Here is a 15,345-nt window from a genome sequence, read left to right on the forward strand (position 1 = left end):
AAAAAGGTAACGGACGCTGAAACGATACACATATGACGAAAATTGCTGGTGTACAACACTTGCAAAGAAGAGCAATATAAAGGACTAATGACAACGTAAGAGAGGAGAGGGAAATGTCTTTTATTGGAATTACAACTTTTTAACGTGCTCTCCTAAGCGGATGATAACACGTTCTACGACGAGGGAGATTGTTGATAACAATGACGAAAGCAACATCTTAGAAGGAATCTGTATAACTTGAAATTTTATGTGGTTTCATTCAGTTCTGACAAATCTCTTGGATTTGATGTGTATACCTTAGATTTCAGATAACCCGAGAACTAGAAATCCACCGGAATGAGGTCGGGAAATCGTGGTAGCCACGAAACTGCAAAATTACGAGAGTGTATCGTTCGAAAGCCATTTATGTTTCTTTAACGCCCTCATCGATTTTCGCAGGAAAAAAACTGGATGTTGCCATTCAAAAATTTCGAAATGTTTTTCACTGTAACCCTCTGTAAGAGGATGGAGGTCTTCATGTCGGTTTTCTATAATAACTGGCTCGCATTTACATGATACACCAGGAGATCTACAATGAGTCCCATGTCGCCGTGTTTGCCAAGAGAGGAGATCGAACTACTAGTGTTCAGTGGTCTTATTTACTCCGCCACTTAGAAACGAAATATTTATCAAAGGAATAAAAATTATAAATGAATTTAATAGTTTTACGTCTAACAGTTATAAAACCTACATTGAAACATTATATATCGTTTTAATCGAAAACGGTTATCAAAAACATCCTAGACAAGATCCTTTGTATCACATATCGCAATCTATTGTGGAAGAGAAGCAATCTGCTATAGCATGAATCAGCCTAAGACGTTTGTTAACAAAAATATTCTATTAGCCTGTCAGTTTGTGTTATTATTTTACGAATAAAATGCAACAAGAATTTAGTTTGATCAGCTTGAAAATATAAGGGTTTTTACTCATGCACGTAAGATGAAGGCATTTGCATTGGTACGGATCTTCTTGCTAATGGTATTGTCAACAATTTCAATATCTTTGGCATTTGCATCTGTACGGATCTTCTTGTTGATGGATTTGGCGACAATTTCGATATCTTGGTTGGTTTCATTTGACTCGGGTTTTTTAAGGATAAAGAAAGAAGCCATGTTTGAAAGAGAAAAAATTCGGGTCCGACGGCCCCGCCCACCACGGAGCCCAACAAGGGAACACAGATTCCTGTGTTAGGGCTAGCCGGACCTATACGCAAACTGAAGCCCCACAGTCGGCTTTCCCGAAAGCGGGTACTCCCGACAGCTTATCCCCAAGGCACTGACACAAGTGACCAGCCTATTGACACCCGTGAGGACGACTAAGGTGCCTCCCGTTTAGCTGAAGCAGAGGCCAAAGCAGTGTGTTGGGGACAGTACTTCGCCCCTCAACTACCAGGACCCTCCTTTTCAGCGACACGGGTCTCCACGTACGGCAAACACGTGGGCAGTTTTCTCGCCACTCGAGAACTAGAGACAAGAGCTGTTCCAGTTTCTTGTGACGAGCCCTAAACTCCGAAAAGAGAAACCACAAGGGAGAAGGGAAGGGGAAAAGTTCCAGCCAAGAGGAGAGGAGACGGAAAAGAGGATAGATCACTGGGGCTCCAGGATCGTGACACCCGTCTCACCAAGAAGATGATTCCCTGAAGGGCTAGGGTACCTCGGGATTGCCACACCCGCACTCACAAAAGTGAGCCCCCTGAGGGGGGCTGCTGGTAGGACCAAATACAAACTGCTTTCGGCTTTGAAAGTTTATTTACTTTAGATTATAGTTCTTAAACTTATTCATTTACTTTCTCTAACTACATAACATCTCACGAACAAATTAAAAATATCTACTTTGAATTTTCAAATACTCCGTACCCTTTGACTTTTCTCTTCTGACGTAATAGAGATTTTGGTATGATTATGACAAAGCACTTGAGGATTATTTGCCTCAGGGGGAAATGCCTAACACGGAAGACTTTCTAAGGGAAACTTGCTTGTATACATGGGAAAAATTACGATTGGTTTGGTTTGGTTTATTGAGATTACGGCAAAGCACACTAGGGCTATCTGTCTAAGGGGAGGGATGCCTTCGTGGAGGATTTTCTAAGGGAAACTGGCTCGTATACACGTTACACATGTGGAAAACCACGAAAACGCCTATGCAGCCAACCGGGCGGGATTTGAACCTCGGACCGAGCTACCACTGTTCAGCGACTTTACTGCTCGGCCGATGGTGGGGGGAAAAATTACGAAGATGCCCGTGCAGCCAGACCGTCCGCAGGAATTCGAACCCCGGACCAAACTCCCAGTGTTCAGCGGTTTTACCACTCGGCCGCTGATAGGCTCTTGACGTAATAGAAGTTAATTTTTATAGCATGTCTCCGTGTATATATATCTATATAAATATATAGATATACTCGTATATACAAATATAAATATATATATAAATAAATAAATATATATATATATATATAAACACACACCATATTTTGGCTTGATTCCTTATGCTATTTCAACACAAAAATTCAAGGAAATATGCAGTTTTTGGAAGTGTTATATTGGCTAAGTTTATCTTCTGTAATCACTAATAAATTTTAATATTCCCCAAGAAGACATTACAAGTACACAGGATTAAATCAATCGTACTAAATAATCTAAATCAAAATTCTAAAGCCAGTTTTCTCGAAAAATGTTAATATCTATGCAGAAGATGATAAACTTTGGAAACCGTCACAGTACAATGAAAATTTTTAACTGAAGACCATCTTTTGCACTCACAGTAGCAGTTACTGAAAATGCTTGAATTTGTTAAGTGGCCCTCCAGTGTCAGAGTAGACACGATCCTTTGAATAATGGCAATTCAACCTGAGTTTAGATCCTGGCGAATTAGTGGCTATACGGGCGTTTTTGTTATTTTCTCCCAGTGTAATAACACACGATTAGGTTTACCTCGAAAATTCCTCCATGAAGATATCCTTTCTCGTAGGTAGATAACCCTGGAGTTCTTTGCCATAATTCGTTAAATATAATTTGATAGATAGTCTAGTACAAGTCCTCTTCAGGTGAATATTTAACTAATGGTAATAGAAGGCCCTTCAGAAGGTTTTCTTGCTATTCTGAGAGTGAAAAATTAGCTGAAAGATATCAGAAGTTCGAATTATGGAATGAGGTATCCTATCTTTGTAGTCAAAAGCGACTATCCTACATTTGTCTTAATCGAAATGAGGTTAGCTTACTGAAATATGACAAAGCATAGAGGCTTATCTGCCTAAGAGAGAATGCCTTTGTGGATGAATTTCCAGGAACTGGTTCATATTTATGTTACACGTGGGGAAAACCAACCAAGCGTCAAGCCTTTCGTCAGGGATCGAACTCCTAAAATTCAGCGGTCTTAACTACTCGATGGCTCGAAATGTGATAAGATTATTGCTAAGTTTTATGTTAAGAAATCATTCATCTTAGTTAAAAAAATACCAATTTTTGTAGAGGTACCATTATTTATATTCAGAACATAAAATACAATTTTTTTAAGTAATGCCTCGGAATATTAAACAGTAAATATTTAAAAAAACATCTAAAAGAGTTAATGCCGTTCTGCTTTCTATAATCAATTTGCGTAGCGTAAAACTATTTTAATCTTAGGTTGGCAGATTAATGCAAAGTAAATAAAATGTGTAGTTAATGTTGGATTATTGTATTTTACTAATAGAACTTTGCAGATAAAGAAGTTTTCAATAAGATTCATAGAAAATAGAAAAAAAATCCATAAAATTCTTTAAAAAACAGATGTTTACAGTAAAAGGTTAAACTTAATTTGACTTAAGGTAAACACTTGTCGAAACTTTTACACGATTTTTTGTCCCGTCTTTGTCTATTGAAGTTCATATTTGTTACGAAAATTTCAGTTGTATTTCCAATAACACTAGAGAGAAGAGTTTCTTTTCCTTGATTATAATCAACGTAATGGCTTTACAGTGTTCCTTAAGATCTACAGTATCTACTGAATATTAAACACGAATCCCTATCATGCCACAATATTAAGAATTTTAAAAAATGAACTCGTATATACAAATATTATATAATTATGCGTACATAACAAAACGGAAATTCTAGAGGAAAAATAAAGCCTTAATTCCTTTAAAGCTTAAATAAGGCTAGAAGGAAACGCGAAATATAGCAGACGTTATATTGCTTAAAATCCCAATGAAATAACGATTTCGGTTTTTGATTCTGAATAAGGAAAACCCTTCCATTTGCATATTTTGATTTATTTAAAAACTCACCTATGTGAATAGATTTTGGGTAGAAGTGCTTAAGAAAAGGACAACCCCAGAAAAGTGACTAGCAAGCACGAAAAGTAAAAAAAAACATGAAAATTGAAAACTAGTTAAAATGCATAAATTAATGCTACAGGTACTCATAAATGCGCTTACATGCATATAAGAAAAAGAGGCAATGATCAATGAATTTGGTAAATCTCTTAAAGGCTTTTGAAAGCAAAAATCAAAAGACGGTGCAGTAGCTATTTAGAAACAAATATATGGGACAAGGTGTTCAGCAAATTTTAAACTTAACTTGCTTGCACAAGATAAATACTTAAAATTACTCAGTTCTCTAAGTAATTCCTTTTGACTTTGAGGCACAGGAAAATTTCGTCCGATTCCAAACAAAAAAGGACTTGTCACATTTTCCAAACTATTCCTTAAAAGCATCATTCACGTCCTAATTTCTATTGTAACAATAACTAAAATATATACGTCACACTTTTCAAATTATTTCTGAACAACATCATTCAAATCACCATTGTTGCTGTAACATAAACTAAAAAATACGCATCACAATTTCTAAATCATTTCTGAGCAGCATCATTCAAGTCCTAATTGTTTCCATAACATAAACTAAAAAAATACACGTCCCACTTTTCAAACTGCCACACTTTTCAAACTGCCACACTTTTCAAATTATTTCTGAACATCATTCAAGGCCTCATTGTTGCCATAACGTGGACTAAAAAAATACACGCCACATTTCTCAAATTATTTCTGAACAGCATCATTCAAGTATTTGTTGCTGTAACATGAACTAAAAAAATTCTGCTTCAGATTTGAAACAAAGCCACTTAAGATAGGTCTGGTGCATACACTGGATGAAGGCAACTCAAAATCAGCAGTGTTCACTAAGAGTCTGAGAAGTCTGAGTTTTGCATACTGGACTTCTCATTGTCGAATCAAGTATGTTAGGTTAAGTGATAAATGTAAAGCAACTGGAGGTCTATTTGCGTACGGGGAGTGATGCCTTCAGGGAGAACGTTTTAAGAGATACTGCCTCTTATTCACGTTATGCATGGGGAAACCAAACACCCAGCCAGCCCTTCCGCCGGGACTCGCTCCCAAGTCGAATCACCAGTACTCAGCGACATAGCCGCTCGGCCGCTGATGAACAATCAATCTTTCTGCATATTTCTTACTTCTAATCTTACGGGGTTTGAAAAATTAGCAAGAATCTCACACCAGGTTTTCTTGCTTTGTTTTGGGGTTACAGTGGCAATGATGTATTTTATATTTTGGCACTTAATGTGAATAAAATGTTTTATCGATGTTTATTATGTAGAGTAGTTCTTGAGAACATTCAAACAATGTTTCATTTCTGATGTGAACATTCTAAATATTTATTTGATGCAGACTAAATATTATGTGATGCATAGATATTTTCAGATTTCCGTGTAAGACGTTTTCCTCTGATCCCTTTATGAATTCTGCAGCAATTTTAGAAGCTCTCACTCGTCTATTTTTCACCACAGTCAATATTCCTCGATATTAACATATATTTCTTCAGCCGTCACATTCACAATGCGGTGTGGCATCTTCAATAAATTACAAAATTTATCAGCGATACAAAAATAAAAATGTTAACACAATGTTTGTTTTCACACTTCCAAAGGATGATACAACCATTTCATCATGATTCGCCGTGCCCCGATTATACCACATTTAGGCTTGAAAATTCTTAAAGTTTCTCGTAAATTTTATACATTATGATAGTCGTGTGTCTTGTTGTATTAAACTACCAGTTACGCACTGCAAATCCTGATTTAAGAAAAACATTTAATACAGAAATAAACCTGTGTCGTACACCTGTGTCGTAAAATAGGATTATTCCAAAAAATTTTAAATTATGCTCGAGTACCTACAGAATGAAAAAGATATAGCTATGAAATCTAAAAGGTTATGTGCATGCAGATATATAAACTTTCTCCAATATGAAAAAGGTGTAGAAAACTAGTCGTAATTGTGGTAGTTTCTTAATCTAAAATTATGATTGCATCATTAAATTCCAAACATGAATAAGGTAAGGTAGGATCGTTTCCGCAACAGCATAACATGCGCCCAAACGCTTTCTACAGGAAGATACATGCGCCAATGTTGTGTGTTTGGCTTCCATTAATATCTGTTATTTGTTATAACGCATCTTGTTTTAAAAGTAAACATTTTTAATATTTAAGTAGCTAACCTAAGAGATATATTTCTCGTGTTTGTGAAACATTTACCACAGTCAAAATAACTGATAACGAAAATACGTTCTTTTACTGGAAATGTAAAGTTGACAAATACATCTTGCTTAAGAAAGTTCTTTAGTGCGTACTGTAGTAGTTGCTTCACGATAAAAAAAAACAATTTGTCGTTGGCAAAAGTACTTATAACAATTATCAACTAACCTAAGAGATATATTTGTCACGTTTATGAAAATTCTGATAACGAAAGTACTCTTTCTTGCTGGAAATGTAGAGTTGGTAAATATATCTTACTTAAGAAAACATTTTGTTTCGTATTGTAGAAAATGAGTGGCGCGGAAAAAATAACTTGTGCGTTGGCGAAAGGACCTTTACGTATGTTAAAAACTAACATAAATCATTATCAGTTTCATAGATATGGCATGGAATAGTATATTTCAGTCTGATATTAAAAATGATTCTAAAAATCACAACAGCACGGAACTCATGCTTGAACGTCACAATTTTTCTGTGGCATTATAATCAGCAAACAACTTATCCAGGAGCATCAATGAAGCTACAAAATTCAATACAACTTTCTGTTGCTCATTTCTGGGGTTCTATGAATAGAGGATAACCCTTAGTGCCACTTTAGGGGCTAATGATCGGTGATATATTTTGCAATTCAGCCTTGCCAATTCTCGGTTACTGATGATAAATCACTTCAGGCTTCATCAGTCGCCAAAGATCGATGGCAAAATCTTTTACAAATCTTATCTGCGAGTATCTCCAACCAAGCACATTAAAATTCCTATTCAAGCCTGGTTTTGATCACCTTATAATGAAAAATAAAATATCCGTTTTTCAGTTCTTGATGATTAGTAATTAATATTCTGCTCAATTTGTTCGATTCGCTACAAATTCGTTCTGCAATCCTTTGTTATCACTGATCGAACAAACTGAACAGAAATTTACGTCATTAAAATCATGGTGGTTATAAAAAAGCAGTTTTAGTAATTTTAATACATTATTTAATATTCACATCAATGTGCTTTATAAAAACATATCTAGAAAAGTTTTATGTTTTTAATCATGTATATTATAATTTTTCCCTTAAACAGTGTTAATACACTTCACATGTTTGAAAAAAAAGCAAACAAAAGGTTTTCTTTCAAATATTTGAAAGTTATAAACCATGATTTTATATCAGATATTTAGATATATAAAGACCATTATTCATTCTTTATATCTTTCCGCAGTACAAGTGCCAACAGTAGTGGAGACTTATTTAAACCAGAAACTTACTTGGAATACGCACATAAAGTATGCTGAAAGTAGAATTGATGCTACTGCCGGTCATTTGCAAATGTTAATTGGTAAGAATTATGGGCTTAGAATTATGGAATTTTCGACAACGATCACCAATCATTACTGCGGAATTCTGAAGCATAGGATTATCCATAACTGGTGCTAAATCCCGCTATGTGGCCTGTCGACGAGATAATACGTTAAGTACCCTAAAAAACGTTTTAAGACCGTACTTACCTCTTACTAAAATTCTAAAACTATAAAAATATGCTGAATGTAACTTTAAGATGCCATCAGTTCCGAAGGAAAGATTTTTCCAGTTTTAATATGCCACTTCACTTTTAAACAAAATTATTCAATGCATTTGTCTGTTCATCTTTACATAGCCATTTTCGAGAAATTTCCTATGTGTATTGTGAATAGGTATAATTTTTCTGTAGAAAATAACTGCGAACTTAATCGCATCAGAATGTGTTTCGTTGGGCAAACAAATCTCGTGTACTTTGCTGTAGCTGATTACTCAGCAACACCACCATATTTCGATTACAAATTGCCATATTCTGCATTCTGATCTTACTCAAAGTGAAAATGAGATACGTCTTACCTTAATAACCATATAAATAACATTTCATATATAATTTGTAGAAATTCAAGCACACTATAACGATTTAATTTTTAAGCTTAATCCCATAATCTATCTACTAATATTATGTTGAGCTAAAATTCGTATGTTGATTTAATCTCTTTATTAACGCCAATACTCCCACAGTTTTATATATTAGTCTGTTACTGGAAAGCTATCTGCACGAAACTCACGAAGACTATCTCCCTAAGGGGAGGGATGCATTCCTGGAGGACTGTCTAAGGGAATTCGGCATGTGTTTACGTTACAGATGGGGAACAACCAGGAAAATTAACCGTAAAGAAAGCCTTCTGGCTTGGGTTTGAACCCAGGACGAATTACTATTAAGCAATTTTAACTTCTCGGTCAATTGTGAAGTGCCCAAATTTTGTAGGAAGTAAAATAAATTCTTAAGTATTTATATTTATGCCTAATTTATATACATCATGTAAACTCAAAATACAAATTATAAATGAAATTATTTCTTGACGAACACAATTTATTTTTAAATTTAAAGTATGTTGATCTAATAAGAGTTTCTTTACAGTGTATAGATTTCCTTATAGCAATAAAGTTTTCTAAAATTTTTTTCTGTTTGGAGAACAGTTTTTAAATCTTAGTGCTTTTCAAGAATTTGAAATTTCTAGCATTTTTCCGTAGAAAGTGTTGTAGATTTAGAGTTTTTCTTTTAATGAAATACCTTAAAGATTCAGATGTTTATGCTGTCTGCGATAGATAATTTTGTTACAGTTATAAAAGCAACAGCAAATTATATTCTTGAGAATTCCCTTATTTTAGATGTCTCTATTTTTCTTGTTCCCTTTATTTTGCTGCGTGAGCTTTGCCATTAAACAAATACATAAGAACTTTGAATTTTAGAAATTATTAATGCTATCATTGGCACAGGTTAGAGACATTTGTTAAAATATTTTCTATCTGTCAACATATATTTTTTTATTTATTAAAATATTTTTTATCTTTAATATTCTGTAATAAAAGATATAAGCAGACATTGAATTCAGGCTTTAGTGATGTTTATGTGACAGATGTACTGCTGCTCTCTGATTATTCGTACCATCGGGTTTAACATTACTTAGCACTGTCGTGATCCTTCCGCCCCCCCCCCCAGAATACGGGCCAACAGCCAACCCACGCATGCGTGTACTGTGTATGGATTCAAGTACACTGGAATTTACACACTATGGTAGATTAGTGCGTCTCTCCCCTTCTAAACGCAAATTCTTTCTTAATCAAGATGAATTAAGAGAGCTGTAGAGTTTACCGACTGATGAGAACTGGGCAGTAACTACCTAATATAAAATCATAACTCGTCCTATAGATTTTTTTCATAAAATTTCTTTTTTTATAAAATGCTTTTCCTTGTTATTACTTGTGAACAGAACGATAAATAAAAGTCAAAGATGGCCTAACAAACGTTTCTAGCCAGTTCACAAAGTCACCAATAAAAGTAATAAATTTTCGCCGGGCTGCTAATCAGAAAGTATTTTCCTCATAACGTGATTGAATAACGAATATTTATGGTGCCAATTCTTCATTCCAGAAGGGCATTTAAAATTGAGAGTTGCACGATTTTGAAGAAATTGTTTCTCTAATAAAATAGTCATTTTTTTTAAAATAATATATTTAGTTTTCAGTATGGAATTCACAAGCGGAAGAGGTATAAAATCGCTAAACACTGGCTAGCTGTGTGGGAGTTCATATGTAAATTGAACAAGCTAATTTCTCCTAAAATGTCTTCGCGAAGGCATTCCTTACCTTCTTCCCTAAGTAAAAAGCCCCGTATCCTTTCACTGGCAGCTAGTGACTTCAAAAGAAATAAATTCGAGATAAAAATTTAGAGTTGTTCATTCATTATCTTCGAGGGAAGCTGGATTCTTCCTTGTCTTGGGGAAGTTAGGTTTCATTAGTTGTTATTTTATTTTTATTAGTTATTATTTATTACTTTATTTTTGTTTATTATTTTATTTTTTATTAGTTTTTTTTTTACTTGACCTTTTCTTTTCTATAACCTATTCCTGTTTAGGATAAGCATTTTTCTGTGCTGTACGATTGATTACTGCATAATATTATAACGAAGATCAAGTTTCATGGCGTTTCGAAACTTTTCAAGAAAACGGTGACTAAAGATTTAAGTTGTATAATAATACTTGAAGTTTGTTTTATTTAAATGTAAGTTAGATTTAAATTTACACACAAATGTTTTTATAAAAACTGACTTGGAATGAATTAACATAAGGCAAATTTAAAAGCTTTTCTAAATTGAAAAATGACAACTGGTTTTTTTTGTCATATCAAAGCTTCTGGTTATCTAAGAGTGGCATGCTTAGAGAAAATAAGGTAAAGTAATTTAATGTGCCCCTCCAGCACATATAAGAAAGAAACCAATAAAATCTATTTCTAAATATTAATCTGTTTCCTTATAGCAATTACTCATACTAATGATTCTATAATTGCGAGAAAGTAAGTAAGAAATTAATTTATTACGTTTTTACCTGCTGATCACATGGATTTAATAATTCTGTAATCTAGCCGAATGAAATCATAACGTTTCGCTTTGTTTTGTTTATTCAGGTTTCAGGAATGACGTTCCTTAGATTAACAAAATTAAATTATTTACATAGTAGACGCAAAACATGTAAAATATTTCTTAGGTAGTTTTTTTTTCACATGTTTGATTCTCTCAGTAGAATATAACAATTTCTACATAAATTTAGATCACGACTGACAGACGCTTAAGAAAAATAAATATTAATGGAACGGAGTTATACATGTCGATATTTCTAATTGAAGAAACATTTGACAAATGTTCTTGTTTACTTGAAGCAGACTAATAGAATAATTTCGTACATATTTAGGCCCAGCAGTGGCTAATGAATAATACAGTTGAATACTGTTAGTTCAATCAGAGTTCAGATTTCGGTGAACGTGATGGCTACATGAGTGGGTTCTTTAACTTTGCTGAGATGTAACACGAATCGAGCCAGTTCCCTTAAAACATTCTCAACAGAAGACATTTCTTTTTTTAACCAAATAACACTCGTGTACTTTGCCTCATTCATTTAATCAAACCAGGACTAAAATTTAAATACTATACCATTTATTGAATAATTTTAATAACAATCGCCTCTGTTTTAGCGAAGGTCGTTGTCATTCACTCCGAGAAATAACGTCACTAACTATATACCGCCTACAAAAGCATAATCTTAATATCAAACCTCTAAATATGTATTATTAGATAAACTGAAAATTTGACACGTTAATCTAAAAAAATCTGATGTGTGTACCACATGACTTCCTTGTACGGAATATTAAATTATAAATATTTTTTCTTGCATTTCAGCTAAACTTATTGGATTGAATTAAATCTACTTCGTCGACAGCGCATAAACCACAATACAATAAATGCACTCTTTAAAATTCGCTATATTGTTTACCATAGTGACACTCTGGCCCTAGGTTCGCTTAACAGCGCTACATTTCAATCATTTTTTAACTCAGAATGCACAAAATTTATATCATCTTAAGAATTTTCTAATCGTTGCTACATGTTCTATTCAAATACTATAATAAATCTAAAACGATGTATAAAAGAAATTAAACAACAACACAAAAAAGAAACAGTTTTTCACAGACGATTCAGTATTTCTCATTCAATTAATTCAGTTCTCACTTCGCGACAAGGCAAAAATACATAAAAACTCAAAATGTCTATATTGAAAATTATGAAGTAAATCTTAAACACTTATTTCCTCGAATAAATTCCAGAAAGTATTAAGCATGATTTAATTCGCAATAATAAAAGAAGGCGTTATCTTTGTTATTGCGAAGCTTACTTTCTCTAGATGGACAACAAATCTACTATTCTGTTGTTTCAAATGTAAACAAGCAATGGCCGACATGGCAAAAATTATTAGGCTTATCGGCACTTAAACAACTGTTTAAAATTGTTGATAATTCTAAATATATTGCATACAGATTCACTAAAGGCATAAAAACCTTAACCCGAAGATAAGAATTGTATAATTTAATCATTTTTAAAGCAAAAAATGCACAATTTACAAACATATAAGAATAAAGAAGCCGATATCACTGAGTCGAGTAACAAAGTGGATATATACTATAATCATATATTTATATACTTTTGGTGCGACCGGATTGCAACGAAACTACGTGCACATCTACATGTTATAGCAGTCCTACATACAAAATTTCAACGTTCTGAGGCTACTCATTTTTGAATTATGCAAGATACGTATGTACGTAAAATTTTCGAAAAATTTTCTTCAGAATTCATTTTAAATCAGTTTTATAATTTTGTTTGGGGGGGTAAAAAAGAGTCCTTTATTCTGTCCTTTCTTGCGGATGTCACGCTTTTGCTTGAACTACATTGGATAGCGGTGAAAATGGATATTTGCGTTGAAATATGATGCCTGAAACTTATTAAAAAACACCTGAAAAAAATACTTCCTTTTTGCTTCGTACAAGGAAGTAAAAATACGTATACGATTCAATGGCTTGAAACGAAACTGGTCTTAATACGTAAAATTTCAAGTTAAAATCCGAAACAGTTTTAAGTTAAACGAATACGATAAGCCTATTATTCTAAGAATTAAACTTCCAAAAATTAAATATATAGAACATAAAATTTTATATTTAATATAAGCTCTTTAAAATGGCAAGGCCAAATGGCAGAAAATGTGTGCATTTATATTATTTTGTGAAGTAACGATCTGTGAATATTTGTACACATATTTCATAAAGAAAATTAGTCAGCTGTACATTTATTACATTGGATCACTTACCGCTAGCAAAAATGATTTATCCGTGGAGTGAGCATTTTTATATATTTAAAATGTTTCTTTCAATGATTTAAAAAATTAAATTCAATAAAATATTAATCGAAGATAAATTAAAATTTTGTTTTCAAATACATATTTGTTCTATTTAATTATAAATGAGTTTTCTATAAATAGTTTCTCATTTTTATCAGTCTATAAAATATGGTTAGATTAAATGAATGGATACGGCAAAAAATACGAAGTCTATCTACTTAAAGAATGAAATGATTTCATGGAGGACTTTTTGAAGGAAACTGGATAGTGTTTTGATACATGTGGGGGAAACCAACCAAAAGGACAGCGTGTTCGCCTGGGGGAGGGACAAAAATCGAGCTACTAGTATTTAGCGATTTTAACCACACGGCTATTTTCAGGACGTTTACAGAATAAGATTCATCAATTTCCTTTTACCTAAAATTTACTCATATAACTAAAGCATCATTTTTTTTAAGCTGATATTTTCTTGAAAACCTTCAATGTAAAATGAAACTCCATAATTCACTGAAAACATTTTAAGAATATCTTCGATTAGTTTTGAACACATTCTTGAACAGAAATGTGATTTCAGATCTTCCCACACCCAAAGAAAATCCTTTGCAGAACTGGTAACAAAAATCTTGTAATCTTATGCAGTGATACTGTTTTGTACTCAAATTTTTTTTGTTTTTCAATTTTTCTTTAAGAAGCGTAAGTATCGGTTTTATCATATCTATGAGGTAAAAAAGTAAAATTTGATCAGTATACTACTTTACGCGTAATTGGGGCATCATGAATACACACACAAATTACTGAATGTTTTCTGACAATTCTTTCTTGCAATTTTAAAAGACATTAATCTTAATTTGCCTTCTTAACCTAAGAAAGTTTGCATTTACGATACTTGCAAAATAAGTTACATATTATATTTCTATACGTCTTAAGTTTTTAATAGTATTTTTGGGTTGAAATAGTTGCTCTCACATAAGCTTCTTATATTTCATTGACATTTCTGTATATAATAAAAAAATATTGGATAATATATTTCGTACTTCCTCTGTTTCAAAAGCCTTAATTGTGTTATGATGATTTAAAAATCCTGTTTAAATTTTACTGCAATACGGTATGGACAACTAAAGCATTTAAAATATGGAAAGCTTATATCTAGTAGGCATGTTTGTATTTAGTACTAGGGCTACCATCCATGTGTACTATTAAAATCTGTGCGCGTCTGTATGTTTGTTTGTAACATATCTCCTCCGGAAAGTCGGAGAGTTTAGTTTCGACACTGGTACTCGTGGATTCCAAAAATTAGTGGGAAGCCATTTCGATCATCCTTATCCTCATATGATTTTAAATAAAAACTCTGAATATGCTACTTTAGCAACAAACAATTTATTTTGGTTGTTTGCTTGAAAACCAGCTAACGTGGCGGGCTTGCCCGCTAATCTCTATTAAAACGGAGGGAGGATAAGCCTAGAAAAGAATGGATTATTTAGGATGAATTACGTTAGTTAATGAAATTAATTAAGTACATCTGGATAAAATTAGATGTTTATGAAAGTTTCTAAAATGTGAATGAAATAGAGAAAGTAAATTACACAAATGTCAAACACTTAGAAAATTTAAGATAAGAATGCATTCATCTTTTTCAATATGGTACAGTTAAAAGGAATTACTTCTAATGCTTTAGATAAAACTAATATTTCTAATCAGATTTGTTTCTTCTATAATTAAGACACAATAACACGCCGAATAAATACTAATTCAGAAGTCAAACAACAAAAATCAGCGTTATATTTACAAAATTTTCACAGGACTAGTTTCGATGGTGTTACCGAACCACCATCCTCAGCTGAAAAACCGCAAATGAACAATAACATTTCTTGTTCATTTGCGGTTTTGCAGCTGAGAATGGTGGTTCAGTAAAACCATCGAAACTAGTCCTGTGAAAATTTTGTAAATATAACGCTGATTTTTGTTGTTTGACTTCTGAATCAGATTTGTTTCGTTAGCTCATGTATTATAAATAAGATTTCAGCTATCACGTAAGAAAGAGGGCTGAGT

The 15,345-nt window shown here is 33.1% G+C and overlaps 1 protein-coding gene across 4 annotated transcripts in view; it reads right to left on the reverse strand.

Annotated features, from left to right (window-relative positions):
- The window catches only part of LOC118196695 (SEC14-like protein 2), a 64,728-nt gene that overhangs the window by 31,514 nt on the left and 17,869 nt on the right, over positions 1–15,345 (reverse strand). The gene's annotated exons all lie outside the window — the stretch shown is intronic.

Source organism: Stegodyphus dumicola, chromosome 2 (assembly GCF_044657685.1).
Source record: "Stegodyphus dumicola isolate Sdum_Otavi_A_Nest chromosome 2, ASM4465768v1".
In the NCBI taxonomy this organism is placed as follows: domain Eukaryota; kingdom Metazoa; phylum Arthropoda; class Arachnida; order Araneae; family Eresidae; genus Stegodyphus; species Stegodyphus dumicola.